The sequence below is a fragment of the Gopherus evgoodei genome, chromosome 1 (genome assembly GCF_007399415.2).
Source record: "Gopherus evgoodei ecotype Sinaloan lineage chromosome 1, rGopEvg1_v1.p, whole genome shotgun sequence".
NCBI lineage: Eukaryota > Metazoa > Chordata > Testudines > Testudinidae > Gopherus > Gopherus evgoodei.
In genome coordinates this window covers 161,955,677-161,975,493 of record NC_044322.1, presented here as the reverse complement: position 1 = coordinate 161,975,493, position 19,817 = coordinate 161,955,677, and positions in this window count along the sequence as shown.

Genomic DNA, 19,817 nt, shown 5'->3' with positions numbered 1-19,817 from the left:
TTGCTTATCTCCTTTAGAAATTTCACAAAACATTTGCCAATATGAGCCTAGTAATCTCAGGATATGGAATGTAGAGAACGCAGACTTCCCATTTTTCTTTCAAAAGGTACACCACATTATATAATAAGAGCCTCAGGATGACAATTTTAAAATTGTAATGGGTTTTGGGTTGTGGTAATACCATTTTGTTTAGGTCAATAAGTCTTTATAAAATAAAATAATAAAGGATTGCATTAAGTTTGTGAGCTATGTCATGTGAAATAGCATAAACTTTGTAATAGTTCTTTAAAAGCTCTGGGCAAAGCAATAGGCTTTTATTCTTTATCTGCCACCCCTTGGAGTAATTTAACTCACATGGTTAAATCATATGGTTGGAGCAGAATGAAAACCATTTCATTGTTGAAACACAGCAACTAGGGCTATTGGTAAATGGATTACTGGCCTTTCAGCAACAGGACTATTTTTCAGCTTCAAGATCAGAGTGCAACTCACAAATAAAGTCTGCCACACAATGGAACAATCAAGAAGGCATGAGAGAATGACATTTGGATTAATCGCTACAGACTTTAATGCAGACAATCCTTTTATAGCAGAGTATTTTTATACCACAGCTTCATTGCGGACTCCCAATCCATGTGGGCAACATTCTAACACCTTACTCTTGCTTTTCATTGGTTCTTTGCTCATGTTCAAGTCAGAACAGTTTTAAACAAGGCTTTCCTTGTCACAAATCTGTACCCTCATTAAGCAAATATGGCTGCTGTTGAGCTGTGGGAGGGGTTTGCAGACATAAGCATACTTTTCTGAAGCACATGACCTATATTCAGCCAATAACTTGCCCTATACTTGGGACTATGCTTATAATTTTTTTTTGTATCTCATTTTTACTTCCAAAGACCAAGCTGGCACTCTAATTCACTTGCGCTGGGAGTTTTCTAGCTGAGAATAGCTAATATCTCAATTATGTTTATGTTGCTGCTGAAATACCCAGGTCCCAACAGGTAATTTGAAAGATTGTTCCACAACAGATACTCTGAGAAAATAGAAGGATATCAGCCCCAAAAAAGTACCTATCACAAATGGGTCAAAGATAATGTAATAGTAGACAGTGGGTTGAGTGGATCTAGACCCTTGCCGTGTGTGGGATTTTAACTGTGAATTCAATGGATAAAACCTCCAGACAATCACGAGGTGGAAAATGATGAAGATACCATCTTTCCCTAAGCAGCTCCAGAGACTGCAGCACTAATGATTCCTGTGAGATGGCCCCACTAAATGGTTAATCCTCAAACTCATCAGTGAATAATCAGCAATGTCATGGAGACAGGGATCAAACGCTTAAGTCATTTTTAAAAAAAACCCAGCAGCTTATTTTTTATAATTATAGCTGTGTACATGCCTGGTTACTGTAGTTAGGACAAAGTACAAACGTTTTATTGTTAGCCTATACTTCAGTGGGGAAGGCTTGTGGAATAGTCAGCTTCTCATTCCATGACTGTTTACTTCAGATCAGAATTTAGGCAGATCCTGGGTAAATCCAGACTACCCGCCGTATCGGCCGATAGCGATCGATCCCTGAACGCGCTCCCTGTCAACTCTGGGACTCCACTGGAGCAAGCGGCAGTAGTGGAGTAGACGGGGGAGCCACAGACGCCAATCCTCCGCCATGAAGGCGGGAGGTAAGTCGGAATAAGATACTTCGACTTCAGCTACGGTATTCCTGTCGCTGAAGTTGCGTATCTTACATTGACACCCCCCCCAGTGTAGAACAGGCCCCTGTGTGGTAATACAACCTGTCTTCCTATGTCTGTGAGCTAGACAGCCAGGGAACTGCAGTGTCTGCGTGAGCCCAGCAGCCTCAATAAAGGAACTTCCTTCTGTTTACTACGCCTCGCCTGTCTCTTCCCTATTATGAGGGATCTGGCAAGTCCTCTAGATTTGCAAAGTGCTCTTCACATTATTAATTTTCTTCCTGGATTGCTTGCACATGTTGTCCATTCTCAGGCCAACAGTACATTTTCTTCTGCCTTATGGCACCCTAGTGAGCTGCCACCCCTGGGTGCCTCACTTGCATTATGACCAATGGTTTTTCTGATCCAGTTATCTACCTGTTATCCCACAAAGTAGCCTGCAGCCCATGTGTGGTTGTGGTAGTTTTCCTGAATATCCTGTCCAGGCCCCAGTTCTGGCATCCAAGTAAGACATATACAGGTGTCTTGTTTGTGCTTATTTCACTCCATGTGCTAATAATTAATAATGACATGTTGTTCTGGATGCAGCAGTAAAAAATATGCCTGTCTCCCTTTGTATTTGTACATCTTATATAATGCAGATCACCACAAGCCTTGCTAGACTATGCAAATTGCACCTTTTTTTGACATTCACCTTCTTGGGTATAAAGTGACCCATCTAGAACCAGCCAGGGAATCAAGCCCAGTGAACGTAAAGGTGCAATGTTAAGAGAATGAGTAACTGGAAAGATAGTTTCAACTATATATACACAGTGCATAGGCAGTAATAAATACTCTTTTGGATTGCTTGCAGAGCAGACTTTTCATCAGATCTGATTAGTGAAATGTATTTCAGCAGCTACTGTATAATCTAATTCAGCCAGAAATACATCAGTTTGCAGCACATTTGAAATTGATCCAAAATATCTTGGCTGAATATAGCAGTGTAAATATGTCAGGAAAGATATTTAGAGAAGTATGAATTGGGGAGGAGGGTGGCAGACAGCAGAGGAGGTTTGCTGAATAAAAAGAAAATAAATGTAGTAAATAAGGGGTGTGGGTGAAAGTTCACAGAATCATTTGAACGGAAACGCTAATTTGTTAAAAACTACTCTTACCCTTTTTGTGGGGGTCTGCAAAACAAGTTTTTCTTCTTTTGTCTCCAAAAATACCCAACTGCTGTCTACTATGATGACACCATTATGCTTTGGGCTGGCTTGAGGATTTGGGAAGATTAGTTAGATGATTCGCTGGGATACAACCAAATGCAGCTGATTCATTTTAAATAAAATTTTGTGTGTGTTAAGAGGGAATCTTCAGATCTCCCAGTTTCCTGTTACAGAAGTGTTGCCCATGTGCTAGGATCCATGTGTAGTTGGCAATATTTGATAAAAGCTTTTTCCCTTCGGGGTAAATTGTTCAAGCAAATAAGGGAACTGGAGGCTCCTACTGCCAGAGGGATTGGGTGCATTTCAGTGAATTTTAGCACATACAGCACTTTACAGACATTTGGGGCCTGGTCCAAAACCTGCTGAGGTCGGTGGAAAGACTCCCATTGAATCCAGTGGGCTTTGGATCAGGTCCTATCTCATTAATCAGCACAAAATTCCTGTGAGGTAATAACAATAAGTAAGAATTGTTATCCTCATTTTACAGGAGGCAAACTAAGGCAGAGAGATTAAATGACTTGATTAAGACCACAGTGGGACTCTTTGTCAGAGCAGGGATTGAAATGCTAGAGTCCCCTGGTCTCAGTACCACGTTTAGTCCTTTAAATAAAGTTGTCTCTTCTGGCCAGAGGTTACAGGCAGGGGCAGTGGGACAGTTTTTATCAGCTTTAAGATCTGTTATTGCCAGAGTGGGTGACACTGAGCTGGGATCCTCTCAAATGTTGCAAAACCTTTAGCCATGGCTGTTACAGACACAAAGTTGATTACTAGGAAGCTGTAAGAGGGTTCGTTAATTACTTATGGTTCTAATGGATACGTGTACACTTGATATTTTAGTCATATTTTAACACACATTAATTCACCTGATTGTAAATTCTAGCGTAGAAACTCTACAGATGTTGGATCCAGGACAGGTGTGTGTGTTCTGTGTACACAAGACAATATAATCATGTTTGTTAATTAATGTGTGTTAAAAATTCAGATGGAGACATACCCAAGGTAAAATCAGTTTAGTATTTTGGCGTCATGATTGGGTTGCATTAGTTTATATCAGGGGTCCCCAATGCAATGCCCGCGGGCACCATGGTGTCCAAGGGGGCATCTAAATTTGCCCTGGCCGGCAGTGGAGAACCCGCCAAAATGCCACCGAATTTCTGCGGCATTTCGGCGGTGATGCCTCTCGATGATGCTGCTTGCTGCTAACAAGCGGTATCATCAAGAGGTGTCGCCCTTGAATTTCTGAGGCATTTTGGCGGCGACGCCTCTCGATGACGCTGCTTGTTGCCTACAAGTGACATCATCAAGAGGCGTCGCCGCTGAAATCGGGCGGCATTTCGGCGGGTGCTTCACCGCTGCCACGGTCCTTCATCTGGCGCCCGCCAGACAAAAAGGTTGGGGACCACTGGTTTATATCTTCACAGTGAAAAGGTCTCAAAACTCATCTAAAAAGAAAGCCAAGATTAACTGTGACATTTCTAGTGCTCACAGTCCAACTCTGAGTTGGTTACTTAGTCCATCTCCTATAATGTGGCACTGCTGTTTTTGTTACCCTTAAACTGTCCTTGACAGATGGGCTCCTACCGTTCAATAGCTCTAGTCCTGGTGAATATAAAACACTTCTTTGGCAGCTTGTTCCATTCTGAACTTTTCTTAAAGCTATGGAGATTTCTTTGTAGTTTACCTAAATCTTCCTTGTGCCATTTATACTCATTTGCTGTAGACGAAATATGCCCAGTTCCCTTAACCTTCCTTACAGGTCTCATATTCCAAAACTTTTATAATTTTTGTTGCTATCCTGTGAACTCTGCCAGTTTAGCTACGCACTTGAAACTAAATGCTGCCATCCAGCTGAAACATAACCAATGCCAAGCACAGCCAAATAATTCCCTTGATTGTTCCATAAGCGATACTCCCCTTACCACAGATCTATATGGTTTCTGGCATTTTCATGACAGTGTCACTTTGTTGGTTCATATTCACTATTATTTCCATTAAGTCCCAGAGCTTCTCTGTGTTCCCACTGTCTAGTCTATATTTTCCCATTCTCTACACAGTTGTCTTCATTTTTAAAAGAATGTATTGGCTGTTAAGTACCTCTTCTATCTTTCTAACTCACGTACAACTTTGTAATGCTGTAACAGTTCAGGAATCCAGGAAAATACCCTTTACCCACAACTCTTTACTCTGTAAACTGGGAGGGAATTTTAATTAGATCACACTTTTATGTGTGTTTTCTAGTACTTAATTATTTCAGCCAGGTGCAGAAACACCAATGAACTTTTCTGAACTTAAGAAAAGGTTTGGATCACTTCTTTTATTCAAAGGAGTTGGCTGGTCTCTCCTTGCAATAATGAATTACTTGGTGAGAAAAGTCTGAATATGCTTATCTAAAAATAACCCATAAAATAAGCCTGAGGACTGCTACCCGCTTTCAGTGTGGTATGCTGTCGTACAGGGGCCAGACTGTGACGCTATTATTTACAATGAATAGTAGTTTACACCATAAATACCCTTACCGAAGTCAATAGGCCTATTTGTAAAGTAAGATACTATTTCACCTGATTAAGGGTATTGTGACCGGGTCCCCCTAGAAAATATATAAAATAGGTACATTTAGTTTAGAGTTGAGGCAAAATGATATTGCTCTTTTTCTTTAATCACCAACATTTCAGTAGGGATTCAAGTCTAGTTCACTTAAAATGCTTTACTATATGAATATTAATAGTGATAATAAAATATTGATAATAAAACAACAAAGCCAAAATCTTAAATTATGGTAGCACTTCCAAAGGCAGAAAAAAATATTGTTCCAACCCCCAAAGTGTACAGACTGGTGTTGAACAAATGCATTTTTATTGAAACTAGGATTATTATTTTTTTTAGTGCAATATATTTTTCAGACAATCAACTGTAGTTTATCTTCACTTTCTTTGGGCCAGTTTCTGATCGAGCCACAAGCATAACAGGGAGTGGGACACACACACACACACATACACACAACATGCCCATGTTAATATCCCTCCATCCCTGCTTCCAGCAGTAGCAAGGGGAAGAGAGTCTACATACTCAAAATTTTTCCTATCCTATGCAGGTAGGCAAGGAGTGGTCAGAGTGCATCATAGAAATAGGCAGAGTCTTGAATCTTCTGCACAACATATTAGGCAGCATAACTGAGCTGATAGTCCAACAGCAAGTCATTGTCCCACACCAAATGCAAGACAGAGGACAGAGAAGGAATTCCGTGTTACATGCTTATTAAAATGGCCCTTATTAAAGATAGGTCAGAGATGCAAAATTTGGAATTTTTCAATCTTAAATTTCCCAAAGTTGTAGTTGTGTGTTTTTAGAGGCAGGGTTTTGATTCAGCCCATTAATGGTGACCGGAACCAGTAAGAACACTGGGATCTGGTTTCAAACTTCCCCACAATTTAGAGAGTTCAGTTTGCGGATTCAGTTTGAGGACATTTATTTCTAAAGTCTGATTTATACTAAGCTCAAATTCTCCTCTTAGACCTGCACAATAAATCATGATGCCAATATTCTGCTTTCTCTTCATGTGTGGGACTCCCATGGCAAGGTGGGCAGGATATTAGAGTCAAAATCTGTTGGAAGAAATTTGTTTTGAATATTTTAGATTCACTAATTGTTTAGATTTCTCTTAACAATGGAGGCCCCACATCTAGTTTCCAATGTAACGTTTGAAGTCTATTTATGTATTTGTATTTATAGATACAAGAAGGCACCTCTCCAGTGCTCTAGGTGCCCTTGACACCAAGTTAAAAATACGTAATTAAATAAAACCAGCAGCCAATATACCACCATAGAACTCATACCCACACAACACTCCTGTCTCGACAAACAGGGCCTCCAAAGCCCATGGAAATGGATAAACCTTGCAGCATGCACAGGTCAGGCTGTTTTGGACTGATGATTAGTGAGGAGACACTATGCTCTTCAGTTGATTAATTTCCACAGAATAAACTCTACCACCAGCCTGTTGCTTTAAATCAAGGGGAAACACAATTAGAGCATCTCTGTTGGTCATAACTGTGGTGGCATGACATAAGGAGAGAGGTGGTGGCTCAGGCAGGCTTTAGATCTCATGAAAAACTACTGAAGCTGAACAACTAATTCAGGGTTAGAAGAGGAAAGTTGGAAAAAGTTTCTAGCTCATATGTTTTGGGATGCATAAAAAGAAACCTTATAAAAAGTATTAATTGTAAAGAGTTTGACCTAATTTTTTTTATTTTTGGATACCTCAATTTTTGGTTGCCCATCCTGACACATCTTGAGGGGACATGATTTTCAGAGGGTAGGTGCTCACCGCTGTCTGAAAAATCAGGTCCCTTTACGGTATCTCAAGTTGGGCACTCAGAAAATTAAGAAACCCAAGACTGCCACTCACTTTGGAAAGTTTTGGCCAGAATCCAGACAAAAATCTTGCCACCATGTAGAAGGGAATAGTTCTGCTAAACTAAGGAAGCTCCTTTGTTTTCTCATGATTCCAAAATAACACATCCTGAACAAAGAGCTCCACTGTGTTGACTGGCTGAGTCAGTGCCTGCTTATTAGTAAGAACCCTTCACAAGCAAAATGACAGAAACCAACAGAGTACATCTAATCCAGTGTGCTAAAAATGCTGTAGATTATCTACAGTAGGTCATAAAACAGCAAAAGATAGGAAGGAAAAGCTGTTAGTACTAAATATGTCATTTAGTTATATAAGATAAGACTGCTCTATAATCACAGACTGGATGACAAGAATAAAGACATTGAATCAGCTACGCCTCCAGCACACGAAGATAAGATAAGGGAAATGGAATTAGGTATCGGGGTACAGCTTTGCTCATTGTTAATTTTAACATACATGCATTATGTTATCAAGTGCCAGTAAGGAATGGGATGGCTCAGGCAATTGGTAATAGGATACGAAAACTGTCACCCATTGCTTCTTGGTTCAGATTTGCCCATAGACCTGGACATATATAATTGGAGTTATTCTTTATAGGCTCTGTTTATTCTTTCTGGGAGATCTCAGAGGGCAGTTCCAAGTATTTGCTTATCTACCCTCAAGGGCTGTTTTGTAAGGGACCCTGCAAGGTCACAGTCTAAGTTGGATGTGAGAGACTGCTAGATGAGAAAGTGTAGCATTTTGGGCTACAGTACTATTACGATGTGCCAGAGCCTCAGCTGGTATAAATCAGTGTAATTGCAGTAATTGATGGATACCAATTTACACTAGCATGCCCCCTAAGTCAGGGACTGCAAGTGGGGCGCACAGCATTGAGTCATTATAGCAATTGAATGTTGCTCAATGAACCTCCTTATGCCAAGGGTATTCCACAGGGACTATTACTGTTGGCCGCTCATGCCACTAAAGTGATGTATAAGAGCTGGATCATGATGGAGGATCTGGCTCAGCACATCTTCACACAGGATAAGTGGTTCAGCCATATTCTCAAGGGTCTTTCATTCCTCATACGTTCTTAGGGTTAAGATCAGTTGCCTAAAGCTTGGTAAAGAAGCAGCCCAGCGAGCATAGGTTTGTCCAGCTGCCAGGGTAGTAAGCTACAACCTACACTCATTGCAATTTCCAACAGCATGAACATGTTAAAAGAAACATAGAGCTATCCTGTTTCTACATGGGACCTTTGTGTTCGAGAAAGTATCTCTTCTTCCCAGCTCAATATGGTTTGGAAGTACTTTGGTCACCTTAAAAGTATACTAGTTTTGCCTTTGGAAAAGTCACATTAATTAGAGCATTACCTAAGTATTGCCTGGATAGTTATCTAAAACAAAACCAGGCAGTATTGTTTATAGGCAATACCTAGGCAACACAGAAAGTCCTGAGGTACTGTAAAATTTTAAAGTTCTGTAAAGCAATTGGCACATTTTTAAGGATCACAGCTTTATAACATACATTTTGTTTTAGAATAAAAAATAAAAACCTCAATATTTGATCGCTCATCTCCTCTTGTTAGGTCCCTAGGATTTTCCTGAGATATGGTACGTACCAGACTCTGGAGAATGATCTAGCATCCTCTACAGCTAGACTAAAAGTGGATTTAGATAAATCATATATGGGAAAATTAAAATAATTATTTACAAAGAAACGCAATATTAGTAGAATTTTTCTGTCACAATATCTACTTACTCACTGATGTCCCATATTTACAGTAAATAACTCAATACTATCAATCATTTTAAAAAGATGAATGGAAATACATAGAATATAATTTGGTCATAGGTAAATACAATACTATTTTCCACTCAGCATTAATGCACATATCCATGGATATTAGCAGGGGTGTCAAGCAATTAAAAAAATTAATCGTGATTAATCATGTGATTAAAAAAATTGATCACGATTAATCACACTATTAAACCATAATAGAATAACATTTATATAAATATTTTTGGATGTTTTCCATATTTTCAAATACAGGATATGAATTTCAATTACAACACAGAATACAAAGTGCACAGTGCTCACTTTATATTTATATTTTATTATAAATATTTGCACTGTAAAAATAAAATAAATAGTATTTTTCAATTCATTTAATACAAGTATTGTAATGCAATCTCTTTATCTTGAAAGTTGAACTTACAAATGTAGAATTATGTACTAAAAATAACTGCACTCAAAAATAAAACAATGTAAAACTTTAGAGCCTACAAGTCCACTCAATCCTACTTGTTCAGCCTATCGCTCAGAGAAACAAGTTTGTTTACATGCTGCCCACTTCTTGTTTACAATGTCACCTGAAAGTGAGAACAGACATTCACATGGCACTTTTGTAGCCAGCGTTGCAAGATATTCATGTGCTTGATGCGCTAAAGATTCATACATATGTCCCTTCCTGCTTCAACCACCATTCCAGAGGACATGCATTCATGCTGATGATGGGTTCTGCTCAATAACAATCCAAAGCACTACAGAAGCATGTTCCTTTTAATCATTTGAGCAGATGTCACCAGCAGAAGGTTGATATTCTTTTTGGGGTTCTGTAGTTCTGGCATTGGAGCATTGCTCTTTTAAGACTTCTGAAAGCATGATCCACACTCCATCCCTCTCAGAATTTGGAAGGCACTTCAGCTTCTTAAATCTTGGGTTGAGTGCTGTAGCTATCTTTAGACATCTCACATTAGTACCTTCTTTGCATTTTGTCAAATCTGCAGTGAAAGTATTCTTAAAATGAACAACATGAGCTGGGTTATCATCCGAGACTACTATAGCATGAAATATATGGCAGAATGCGGGTAAAACATAGAGCAGGAGACATACAATTCTCCCCCAAGGAGTTGAGTCACAAATTTACTTAACTTTTTTTTTTTAAAGAGCATCATCAGCATGGAAGCATGTCCTCTGGAATGGTGGCCAAAGCATGAAGGGGCATATGAATGTTTAGCATATCTGGCAAGTAAACACCTTGCAATGCTGGCTACAAAAGTGCCATGCAAACAACTGTTCTCCCTTTCAGGTGACTTTGTAAATAAGAAGCTGGCAGCATTATCTCCATTATTATTACCATAAATGTAAACAAACTTGTTTCTTTTAGCGATTGGCTGCACAAGAAGTAGGACTGAGTGGACTTGTAGGTTCTAAAGTTTTACGTTGTTTTGCTTTTGAGTGCAGTTATGTAACAAAAAAACCCCAAACAAAATCTACATTTGTAAGTTGTGCTTTCATGATAAAGAGATTGCACTACAATACTTGTATGAGGTGAATTGAAAAATACTATTTCTTTTACGATTTTTACAGTGCAAATATTTGTAACAAAAATAATACCAAGTGAGCACAGGACACTTTGTATTCTGTGTTGTAATAGAAATCAATATTGTGGCCTTGCACTCTATATGATTTTATGAAAATATGCTAGTGTAACTGGAATATGCTTCATGCAAAAGGTCTCTTGTAAGGTATCATTACAAAGCCTATAATCTACTGAGTGTGATAATCTTATTTGTATAAATGTACCACTCTAGTATCTGAAACTAGAAATATGAAATATAACTCTGAGGGCCTATTATACTTATACAAAGCGTGGTTTGGAATCTTGATGACTCCCATTAATCAGGACAATTGGCTGTAGATGGCTTTGTTTTACCTGTAAGTCTTCCTGTATACCTGTGTGCTGGCAAGTGGGTAATGAAATCTTACAGTGATATATGATCATGTCACCTTGTCAAGGTTCCTTCCCCACTCTGAATTTTAGGGTACAAATGTGGGGACCTGCATGGACACTTCTAAGCTTAATTACTAGCTTAGATCTGGTAACTCTGCCACCATCCAGAAATTTCAGTGTCTGGATCACTTCTTGTCCCCCACAAAACCTTCCCCTCCATGGGCAGCCTTGAGAGGCTTCACCAATTCCCTGATGAACACAGATCCAGATCCCTTGGATCTTAAAACAAGGAGAAATTAACCATCCCCCCTCCTTTCCCCCCACCAATCCCTGGTGAGTCCAGATCCAATCCCCTTGGATCTTAAAAAAAGGAAAAATCAATCAGTTTCTTAAAAAGAAAGCTTCTAATTAAAGAAAGAAAAGTAAAAATCATCTCTGTAAAATCAGGATGGAAAATACTTTACAGGGTAATCAGATTCATATAGCCCAGAGGAACCCCCTCTAGCCTTAGATTCAAAGTTACAGGAAGCAGAGGTAAAATCCTCTCAGCAAAAATGGAACATTTACAAGTTGAGAAAACAAAAATAAAACTAATCTGCCTTGCCTGGCTGTTACTTACAATTTTGAAACATGAGAGACTGATTCAGAAAGATTTGGAGAGTCTGGATTGATATCTGGTCCCTCTTAGTCTCAAGAGTGAACAACTCCCAAAACAAAGAGCACAAACAAAGACCAAATCCTTCCACCAAGATTTGAAAGTATCTTATCCCCTTATTGGTCCTCTGGTCAGGTGTCAGCCAGGTTTACTGAGCTTCTTAACCCTTTACAGGTAAAAGAGGCATAAACCCTTAACTATCTGTTTATGACAGTCTTACAGTGATATGTCATCATGTTACCTGAATTGGAATCCATCTTTAACCTGGTGCTTTTCCATTGAGGGAGGGAGACCCAGAGGGACAAAGGATTCCCGCCTTATGCAAAAGATATATAAGTGGGTGGAACAGAGAAAAGTGGGGCCATCATGAGGAATCCTCTAGCTACCACCTGAGCTGGAACAAGGCCTGTTCCAAGGGAAAGGACTGTGCCCAGACTAGGAAGGCATCCAGTCTGTGAAAGAAATGTATTGAAATGTCTCTGAGGGTGAGATCTTATCTACATTCAGTTTCTTACTGTGTTAGACATAGACTTGCATGTTTTATTTTATTTTGCTTGATAATTCACTGTGTTCGGTCTGTCACTTCTTGGAACCACTTAAATCCTACTTTCTGTATTTAATAAAATCACATTTTACTTATTAATTAACCCAGAGTATGTATTAATACATGGGGAGGGCTAGGGGGAACAGCTGTGCATCTCTATCAGTGTTATAGAGGGCGAACAATTTATGCGTTTACCCTGTCTAAGCTTTATACAGGGTAAAACAGATTTATTTGGGGTATGGAACCCGCTGGGAGTTGGGCATCTGATTGTTAAAGACAGGAACACTTCTGTAAGTTGCTTTCAGTTAATCCTACAGCTGTTAGGGGATGTGATTCAGACCCTGGGTCTGGGTTTGCGGCAGACTAGTGGGTCTGGCTCAAGCTAGGCAGGGCATTGAAGTCTTAAGCTGCCAGGGCAGGAAAGCAGGGGCAGAAGTAGCCTTGGCACATCAGTTGGCAGCTCCAAGGGGGTTTCTGTGATCCAACCTGTCACAAATATATTTGAAAATGTAGAAAAACATCAAAAATATTTAATAAAAATGTCAATGAGTATTCTATTGTTTGACAGTGTGATTAAAACAGCGATCAATCATAATTAATTTTTTAAATCATGATTAATTTTTTTGTGTTCATTGTGTGAATTAACTGTGATTAATCAACACCCCTAATATTAGTACAGGCTGTGTTGAAAGAGAAGACATTGTCTGGAGATTGGAAGACTCCTAGAATGGAAAACTACTACTTAAGACTTCCATAACACACATAAAAAAGATTGATGCTTAGTCTGTCCATTTCTGTTCATTTTCAATAGTGCTATACTGAAGAGTGTAAGGGAAAGTCATGCATTATACATTCATAGTCTATACACTTACACAGAAGAGTAGTAGTAAATGGTCTTTTTATAGTCAGAGAAAGGCACTTCTCTATTACCATATGTTTTTCTTAGCATTAGCTATCTACCTAAAATGGCTCAATTCATACATATATGAATGAGCCACGCAGTGAGGTTATAATTCTGCAAGCCTTGTAGTAAGTACAACTGATTTAAAGGAGCAATTGACAATAGTGTTCACAGTTCATATCTGTGAAGGTTTCAATATTAACAAGAAGAAGAGAAAGAAAGAAAGAAAGAAATATGGAAAATGTCCAGTGACTGGGTAGGAGGGAAATTCTCCAATGACCAGCCAGTTACAGCTGTACCTCCAGTATACATGCCATAAATGAGCCATTGGTGCAATCGGACAGAGAGAACAGGACACTCGAGAATACTGTTGGGTGAAATGTAGTGATGTTTCCTTTGTGTATGGACTTGGAGCTTACCCTTATTTGTGTTGAGTAGTATTTCACTCCACAGGTAGTCCAACTGACTGATACAAAAGGCTATAGGTATAGGTACTGGTAATTCAAGTAAGGATGGCACAATCGCTCACTAAGTACTACTCTCAGACTCTTGTTTGCAGTGCAAATACTTGCATTTACAAGTTCAAAATTCATATTCTGTATATATCCTCTAATAGTCTTGTAAAATTCACACTACCCACAAACATTCTTGCCAGTAAACTCGGCCATTAAAATGCTCAAAATAATGGTCAGGCAGCTGGTGTGATGAAACTGCCTATCATAGCTGACTTAACTTGCCTCATTGTTTCCATGTCCTCCCCTATCTGTCTGTTGTCTCTCACACGTAGATTGTTGTTCCTTAGGGCAGGGATGTCTTTACTCTGTGTTTGTAGAGTGCCTAACACAGTGGGGTCCTGGCCAATGACTGGGGTGTCGAGGAACTACCACAAAGCAAACAACAACCAAGAACAATCAGGTTCACAAAACAGCCAAAGGGGAAGTTCCTGTTTTATTCAAACAAATATTTATGGGAAATGTTTGAGGAATTTACCCAACTCTGCTTACCATGCACACCCCTGTACAGCAGCAGCAGAATGAAGAATGCTTCATAGAATCATAGAATATCAGGGTTAGAAGGGACCTCAGTCGTTTAGTCCAACCCCCTGCTCAAAGCAGGACCAATCCCCAACTAAATCATACCAGCCAGGGCTTTGTCAAGCCTGACCTTAAGAACTTCTAAGGATGGAAATTCCACCCCTTCCATAGGTAACCCATTCATTTCACTCCAGCTCTCATTTAAAAAACAACTTGTGTTATAGACTCATGGCCTGTAAAATTTAATTTAAAATAACCTTTACATTGCAGAAGTGCAATAACACATGTGCCAAGAAAGACATTATAATGGTGGCAATAAAGCCCTCAGATAATAATACGAACCTCAGGGAGACACTTAACAATAGTGGCACTAACAGGCACAGCCAGAATCAGCTGGACTTCACACTTTTTCCTAGCAACCAAAACTTCCTCACTTTTGTTCTTTTCTCCTTCCTTCTGCTAAGACACTATCAGACAAATGATTCTACTGCTGATACACTGCAGAGAAAGTTTGATTTATATTCTGCTGTTGCTGGTGTGAACGTTTTTATTTTAGGTAATAGGAAGGTTCTGTTGAATATCAGCTTTAAAGGTTACCCTTGTGTGCATGCCTTATACCACATTCCCCTCTGTGGATCCATTATCATGTACTGCTATCAGTGACAATATTCTTTAGATGAGATGAGAAGTCAAGGTTAGTTAGTTTTTCTTGCTTGCCTCTTCTCTGAGCTATGCTGACCCGATGATTTTCACCTAGTAACTGCTCTTTCTTGGCAGGTAGGGATACTTGCATGATTGACTCCACCAGACCTTATCGTAACTGTTACATTCCATTTTTATAGTTAGCCCCTGGAAGAGTATTCATTATTCTGGATTTGTTTTTCCTTCCTGTCTTAGTCTAATTAACACAAAAGAAAGCCTAGTCATACACATGTAATATTGGACAGCAATTCGTTTTGGTTTTGTCCTGAATTAAGTGCAAAAATATATTGACCTTGGTTACAGAGGATAAGGTTCTCAAAATCCTCTAAGGGATGTGGGAGCACAAGTTTCATTGAACGTTTGTGGGATTTGTATTCTAAAGCCTCATAGAGTATGTCTACACTGCAATTAAAAACCTGCAGCTGATCTGTGCAATTGACCTGGGCTCACAGGGCTTAGAGTGTGGAGCTCTTTCACGGCTGTGTAGGCATCCCAGCTCAGGCTGCAGCCTCAGTGAGCTCTGGGACCTGTCCACCTCACAAGGTCTTAGAGCCTGTGTTCCAGCCCAAGCCCAGAAGTCTACACTGCAATTAAAAACCTCCCAGCCCAAGCCCCATGAACCCAAGTCAGTGGCACAGGCCAGCCGTGAGTTTGTAATTGCAGTGTAGGCATACCCATTGGCACTTCTGAAAATCTCTCCCAGAATTATGACTGTACTAGATCTTATTGTAACGAATCAGTGATGAACAAAGTTTCTGCCAGCTAGTGAAGTTTGTCAGCCCCTTTCATCATAGTGTGGTATTGTTAAAGAATTCTCATCAATAACATGATAAACCACATAGATTAAACACCAGCTTCCAATTAGTAACCACCAGTTTACACTGTCACAATTTTAGTGATATCTAATTGTTTTTACACCGAAAAATTAAAAACCAACATTCCATCTTATTTTTGTTGTTGTGAGAGCTGCATATGTTAACAATTGAGTAAAACTTTGTATCTGTAAATGGGGACATTTGAAAAATACCAATTAACATTAATGGGCAGATTTTTTTCCTGGAGCCATTGTATGAGCAAGTGCTCATGGTTAAAGTAGGTGATGAAATGAATGAGCAAGATGAGCTTCAGGGAGGATTGCCACAAGACAGTACATCACATTTATGCTCTACATTGGCTTTTGATCCAATTCCAGGTCCAGTTCAAGAACCACAGCCCAACTCCTGAAAAGTATTTAGACACCTCCCATTGGGAGTTAGGTGCCTAAATACCTTTCAGGAGCTGGGCCTTGTTCCTTATCTTTAAAGCCTTCAGGTGTGTGATAGGGTGCTCAGAGGACTGGCCAGCCTAGTGGTTAGAGCACCTGATGTCCAGCCTCTTGCCTCTCTGTCAGGGTGGTAGAGATGCCTGTTCCTGACTCTAAGCAGGAATTTTCAGCTCTCCACCTGCATCTGAGTCTTGGCTCTTAGGAGTGTGCTAAGGGGACCTGGACCTGGACCTGCTGTAGGATTGCCAACTTTCTGATTGCAGAAAACCAAACACTCCAGCCCTGCCTCCTGCCCTGGACCTTCCTGAGGCCCAGCCCCTGCCATGCCCCTTCTCTGAGGCCTTGCCCCCGGTCACTCCATTCCCCCCTCCCTCAGTCTCTCGCTATCCTCCACCCTTGCTCATTTTCACCAGGCTGGACAGGGGGTTGGGGTGTGGAAGGGAGTTAGGGCTCTGGGGTGGAGCTATGTGGGGGCTCTAGGCTGGAGCAGGGGGTTGGGGTTCAGGGGTTGAGGCCTCCAGCTGGGGTTGCTGGGCTGGCTCTGGGGTGGGGCTGAGGGGTTTGGAGAGTGGAAGGGGGTGCAGGCTCTGGGAGGGAGTTTGGGTGTGGGAGGGGGTCAGGGCTAGGCCAGCGGGTTGGGGTGCAGGAGGGGGCACAAGGTGTGGGATCCAGGAGGGAGTTTGGGTGTGGGAGAGGGCTCAGGGCTAGGGTTGGGATGCAGGAGGGGTTTGAGCTCTGGGCGGTGCGCACCTTAGGCAGCTCATGGAATTGGGCAGATGTGTACTGCTCAGGTACAACGACCTATGTGCGCTCTTATCAATATCTAATACCTGCATGCACACAAACGTTACAACGTGCAGTCAGAAGACCCATTTGCACCAGTATATGCCTCAGGTAAAAATTCTAACACTGCCACATGAGCAGGTGTTAAAATCATTCATGGATGCATATGTAACCCTTAAAAGAGGATCCCTAAAGTAGGCTGTTTAAGCTGTATAGATGATTTCTAAATCCAAGGTTCAGGGTGGGAAATGGTAGATCTGCAAATGAAGCAGCCATTTTGTGTGTGTGGCCTAGAGAAGAATTGGGAGCAGGAAAGGAAAATCACTTTCACTAGAAAGTAGGACTGTCAAGCGATTAAAATAATTACTCTCGATTAATCACACAATTAAAAAAGTTATTCGTGATTATTTGCTCTGTTACACAATAATAGAATACCATTTATTTAAATATTTTTGGATGTTTTCTACATTTTCAAATATATTGATTTCAATTAGAATACAAAGTGTACTGTGCTCACTTTATATTTATTTTTTATTACAAATATTTGCACTGTAAAAAAGAAACAAAAGAAATCGTTTTTTTCAATTCACCTAGTACAAGAACTGTAGTACAACCGCTTTATCATAAAAATTGAACAATGTCACCCCAAAGTGAGAACAGGCATTTGCATGGCACTTTTGTAGCCAGCGTTGCAAGATATTTATGTGCCAGATGTGCTAAAGATTCATATGTACCTTCATGCTTTGCTCACCATTCCAGAGGCCATGATTCCATGTTGATGACGAGTTCTGCTCGAAAATGATCGAAAGCAGTGTGGACTGACCTATGTTCATTTTCATCATCTGTGTCAGATGCCACCAAGAAGGCTGATTTTCTTTTTTGGTGATTCAGGTTCTGTAGTTTCCATATAAGCCTGTTGCTCTTTTAAGACTTCTGAAAGCATGCTCTACACCTCATCCCTTTCAGATTTCGGAAGGCACTTCAGATTCTTAAATCTTGGGTAAAGTGCTGTAGCTATGTTTAGAAATTTCACATTGGTACCTTCTTTACATTTTGTCAAATCTGGAGTGAAAGTGTTCTTAAAACAAACAACATGTGTTGGGCAGTCATCCAAGATTGCCATAACACAAAATATATGGCAGAATGCAGGTAAAACAGGAGGAGACATACAATTCTCCTCCAAGGAGTTTAGTCACAAATTCAGTTAATGCATTATTTTTTTAACAAGCATCATTGGCCTAGAGGCATGTCCTCTGGAATGGTGGCCAAAGCGTGAAGGGAGATATGAATGTTTAACATATCTGGCACATAAATACCTAGAAATGCTGTGGTGCCATTAGAATACCCATTCTCATTTTCAGGTGACATTGTAATTAAGAAGAGGGCAGCATTATTTTCCGTAAATGTAAACAAACTTGTTTGTCTTAGTGATTGGCTGAACAAGAAGTAGGACTGAGTGGACTTGCAGGCTCTGAAGTTTTACATTGTTTTGTTTTTGAGTGCAGTTATGTAGCAAACTACATTAATTAATTCCAGTTCTGCAGCTTCATGTTGGAGTCTGGTTTTGACGTTTTTTGTTGAAGAATTTCCACTTTTAGGTCTGTTATTGAGTGACCAGAGAGACTGAAGTGTTCTCCTACTGGTTTTTTAACTTTATGATTCCTGATGTCAGATTTGTGTCCATTTATTCTTTTTCACAGAGACTGTCCGGTTTGGCCAATGTACATGGCAGAAGGGCATTGCTGGCATATGATGGCATATTTCACACGGGTAGATGTGCAGGTGAACAAGTCCCAGATGGTGTGGCTGATGTGGTTAGGTCCTATGATGTTGTCCCTTGAATAGATATGCGGACAGAGTTGGCACTGGAATTTGCAGCAGGGTTTGGTTCCTGGGTTAGTGTTTTTGTTGTGTGGTGTGTAGTTGCTGGTGAGTATTTGCTTCAGGTTGGGGAGGTGTCTGTAGGCAAGGACTGGCCTGTCTCCCAAGGTCTGTGAAAGTGAGGGATCATCCTTCAGGATAGGTTGTAGACCCGTGATGATCCGCTGGAGAAGTTTTAGTTGGGGGCTGTAGGTGATGGCTAGTGGTGTTCTGTTACTTTCTTTGTTGGGCCTGTCTTGTAGTAGATGACTTCTTGGTACCCTTCTGGCTCTGTCAATCTGTTTCTTCACTTAACCAGGTAGGCATTGCAGTTTTAAGAGCTTGTGTAGGTGTTTGTCTCTGTCTGAGGGATTGGGGCAAATGCGGTTGTTTCTTAGAGCTTGGCTGTAGACAATGAATCATGTGATGTAGTCTGGATGAAAGCTGGAGGCATGTAGGTAAGTATAGCAGTCAGTAGGTTTCTGGAATAGGGTGGTGTTTATGTGACCATAGCTTAACAGATGTAAAAGTGGCAATTCTTCAACAAAAAAACTTCAAAAACAGACTCCAATGTGAAGCTGCAGAACTGGAATTAATTTGCAAACCGGACACCATCAAATTAGGCCTGAATAAAGACTGGGAGTGGTTGGGTCATTACAAAACCTAAACTTAATTTCCCCAATACTAATTTCTCCTTACTGTTACTCACACCTTCTTGTTAACTGTCTGTAATGGGCCACTCTCTTATCACTTCAAAAGTTATTTTTCCTCCCTTGGTATCCTGCTGTTAATTGATTTATCTCATTAGACTGACCTCACACTTGGTAAAGCAACTCCCATCCTTTCATGTATTTATACCTGCTCTTGTATTTTTCACTTCATACATCTGATGAAGTGGTTTCTAGTCCACAAAAGCTTATGCCCAAATAAATTTGTTAGTTTCTAAGGTGCTGCAAGGACTTCTAGTTGTTTTTGATGATACAGACTAACACGGCTACCACTCTGAAACCTGTGAAGTCACTGACTCAGCAACCATGCTTAAAGTA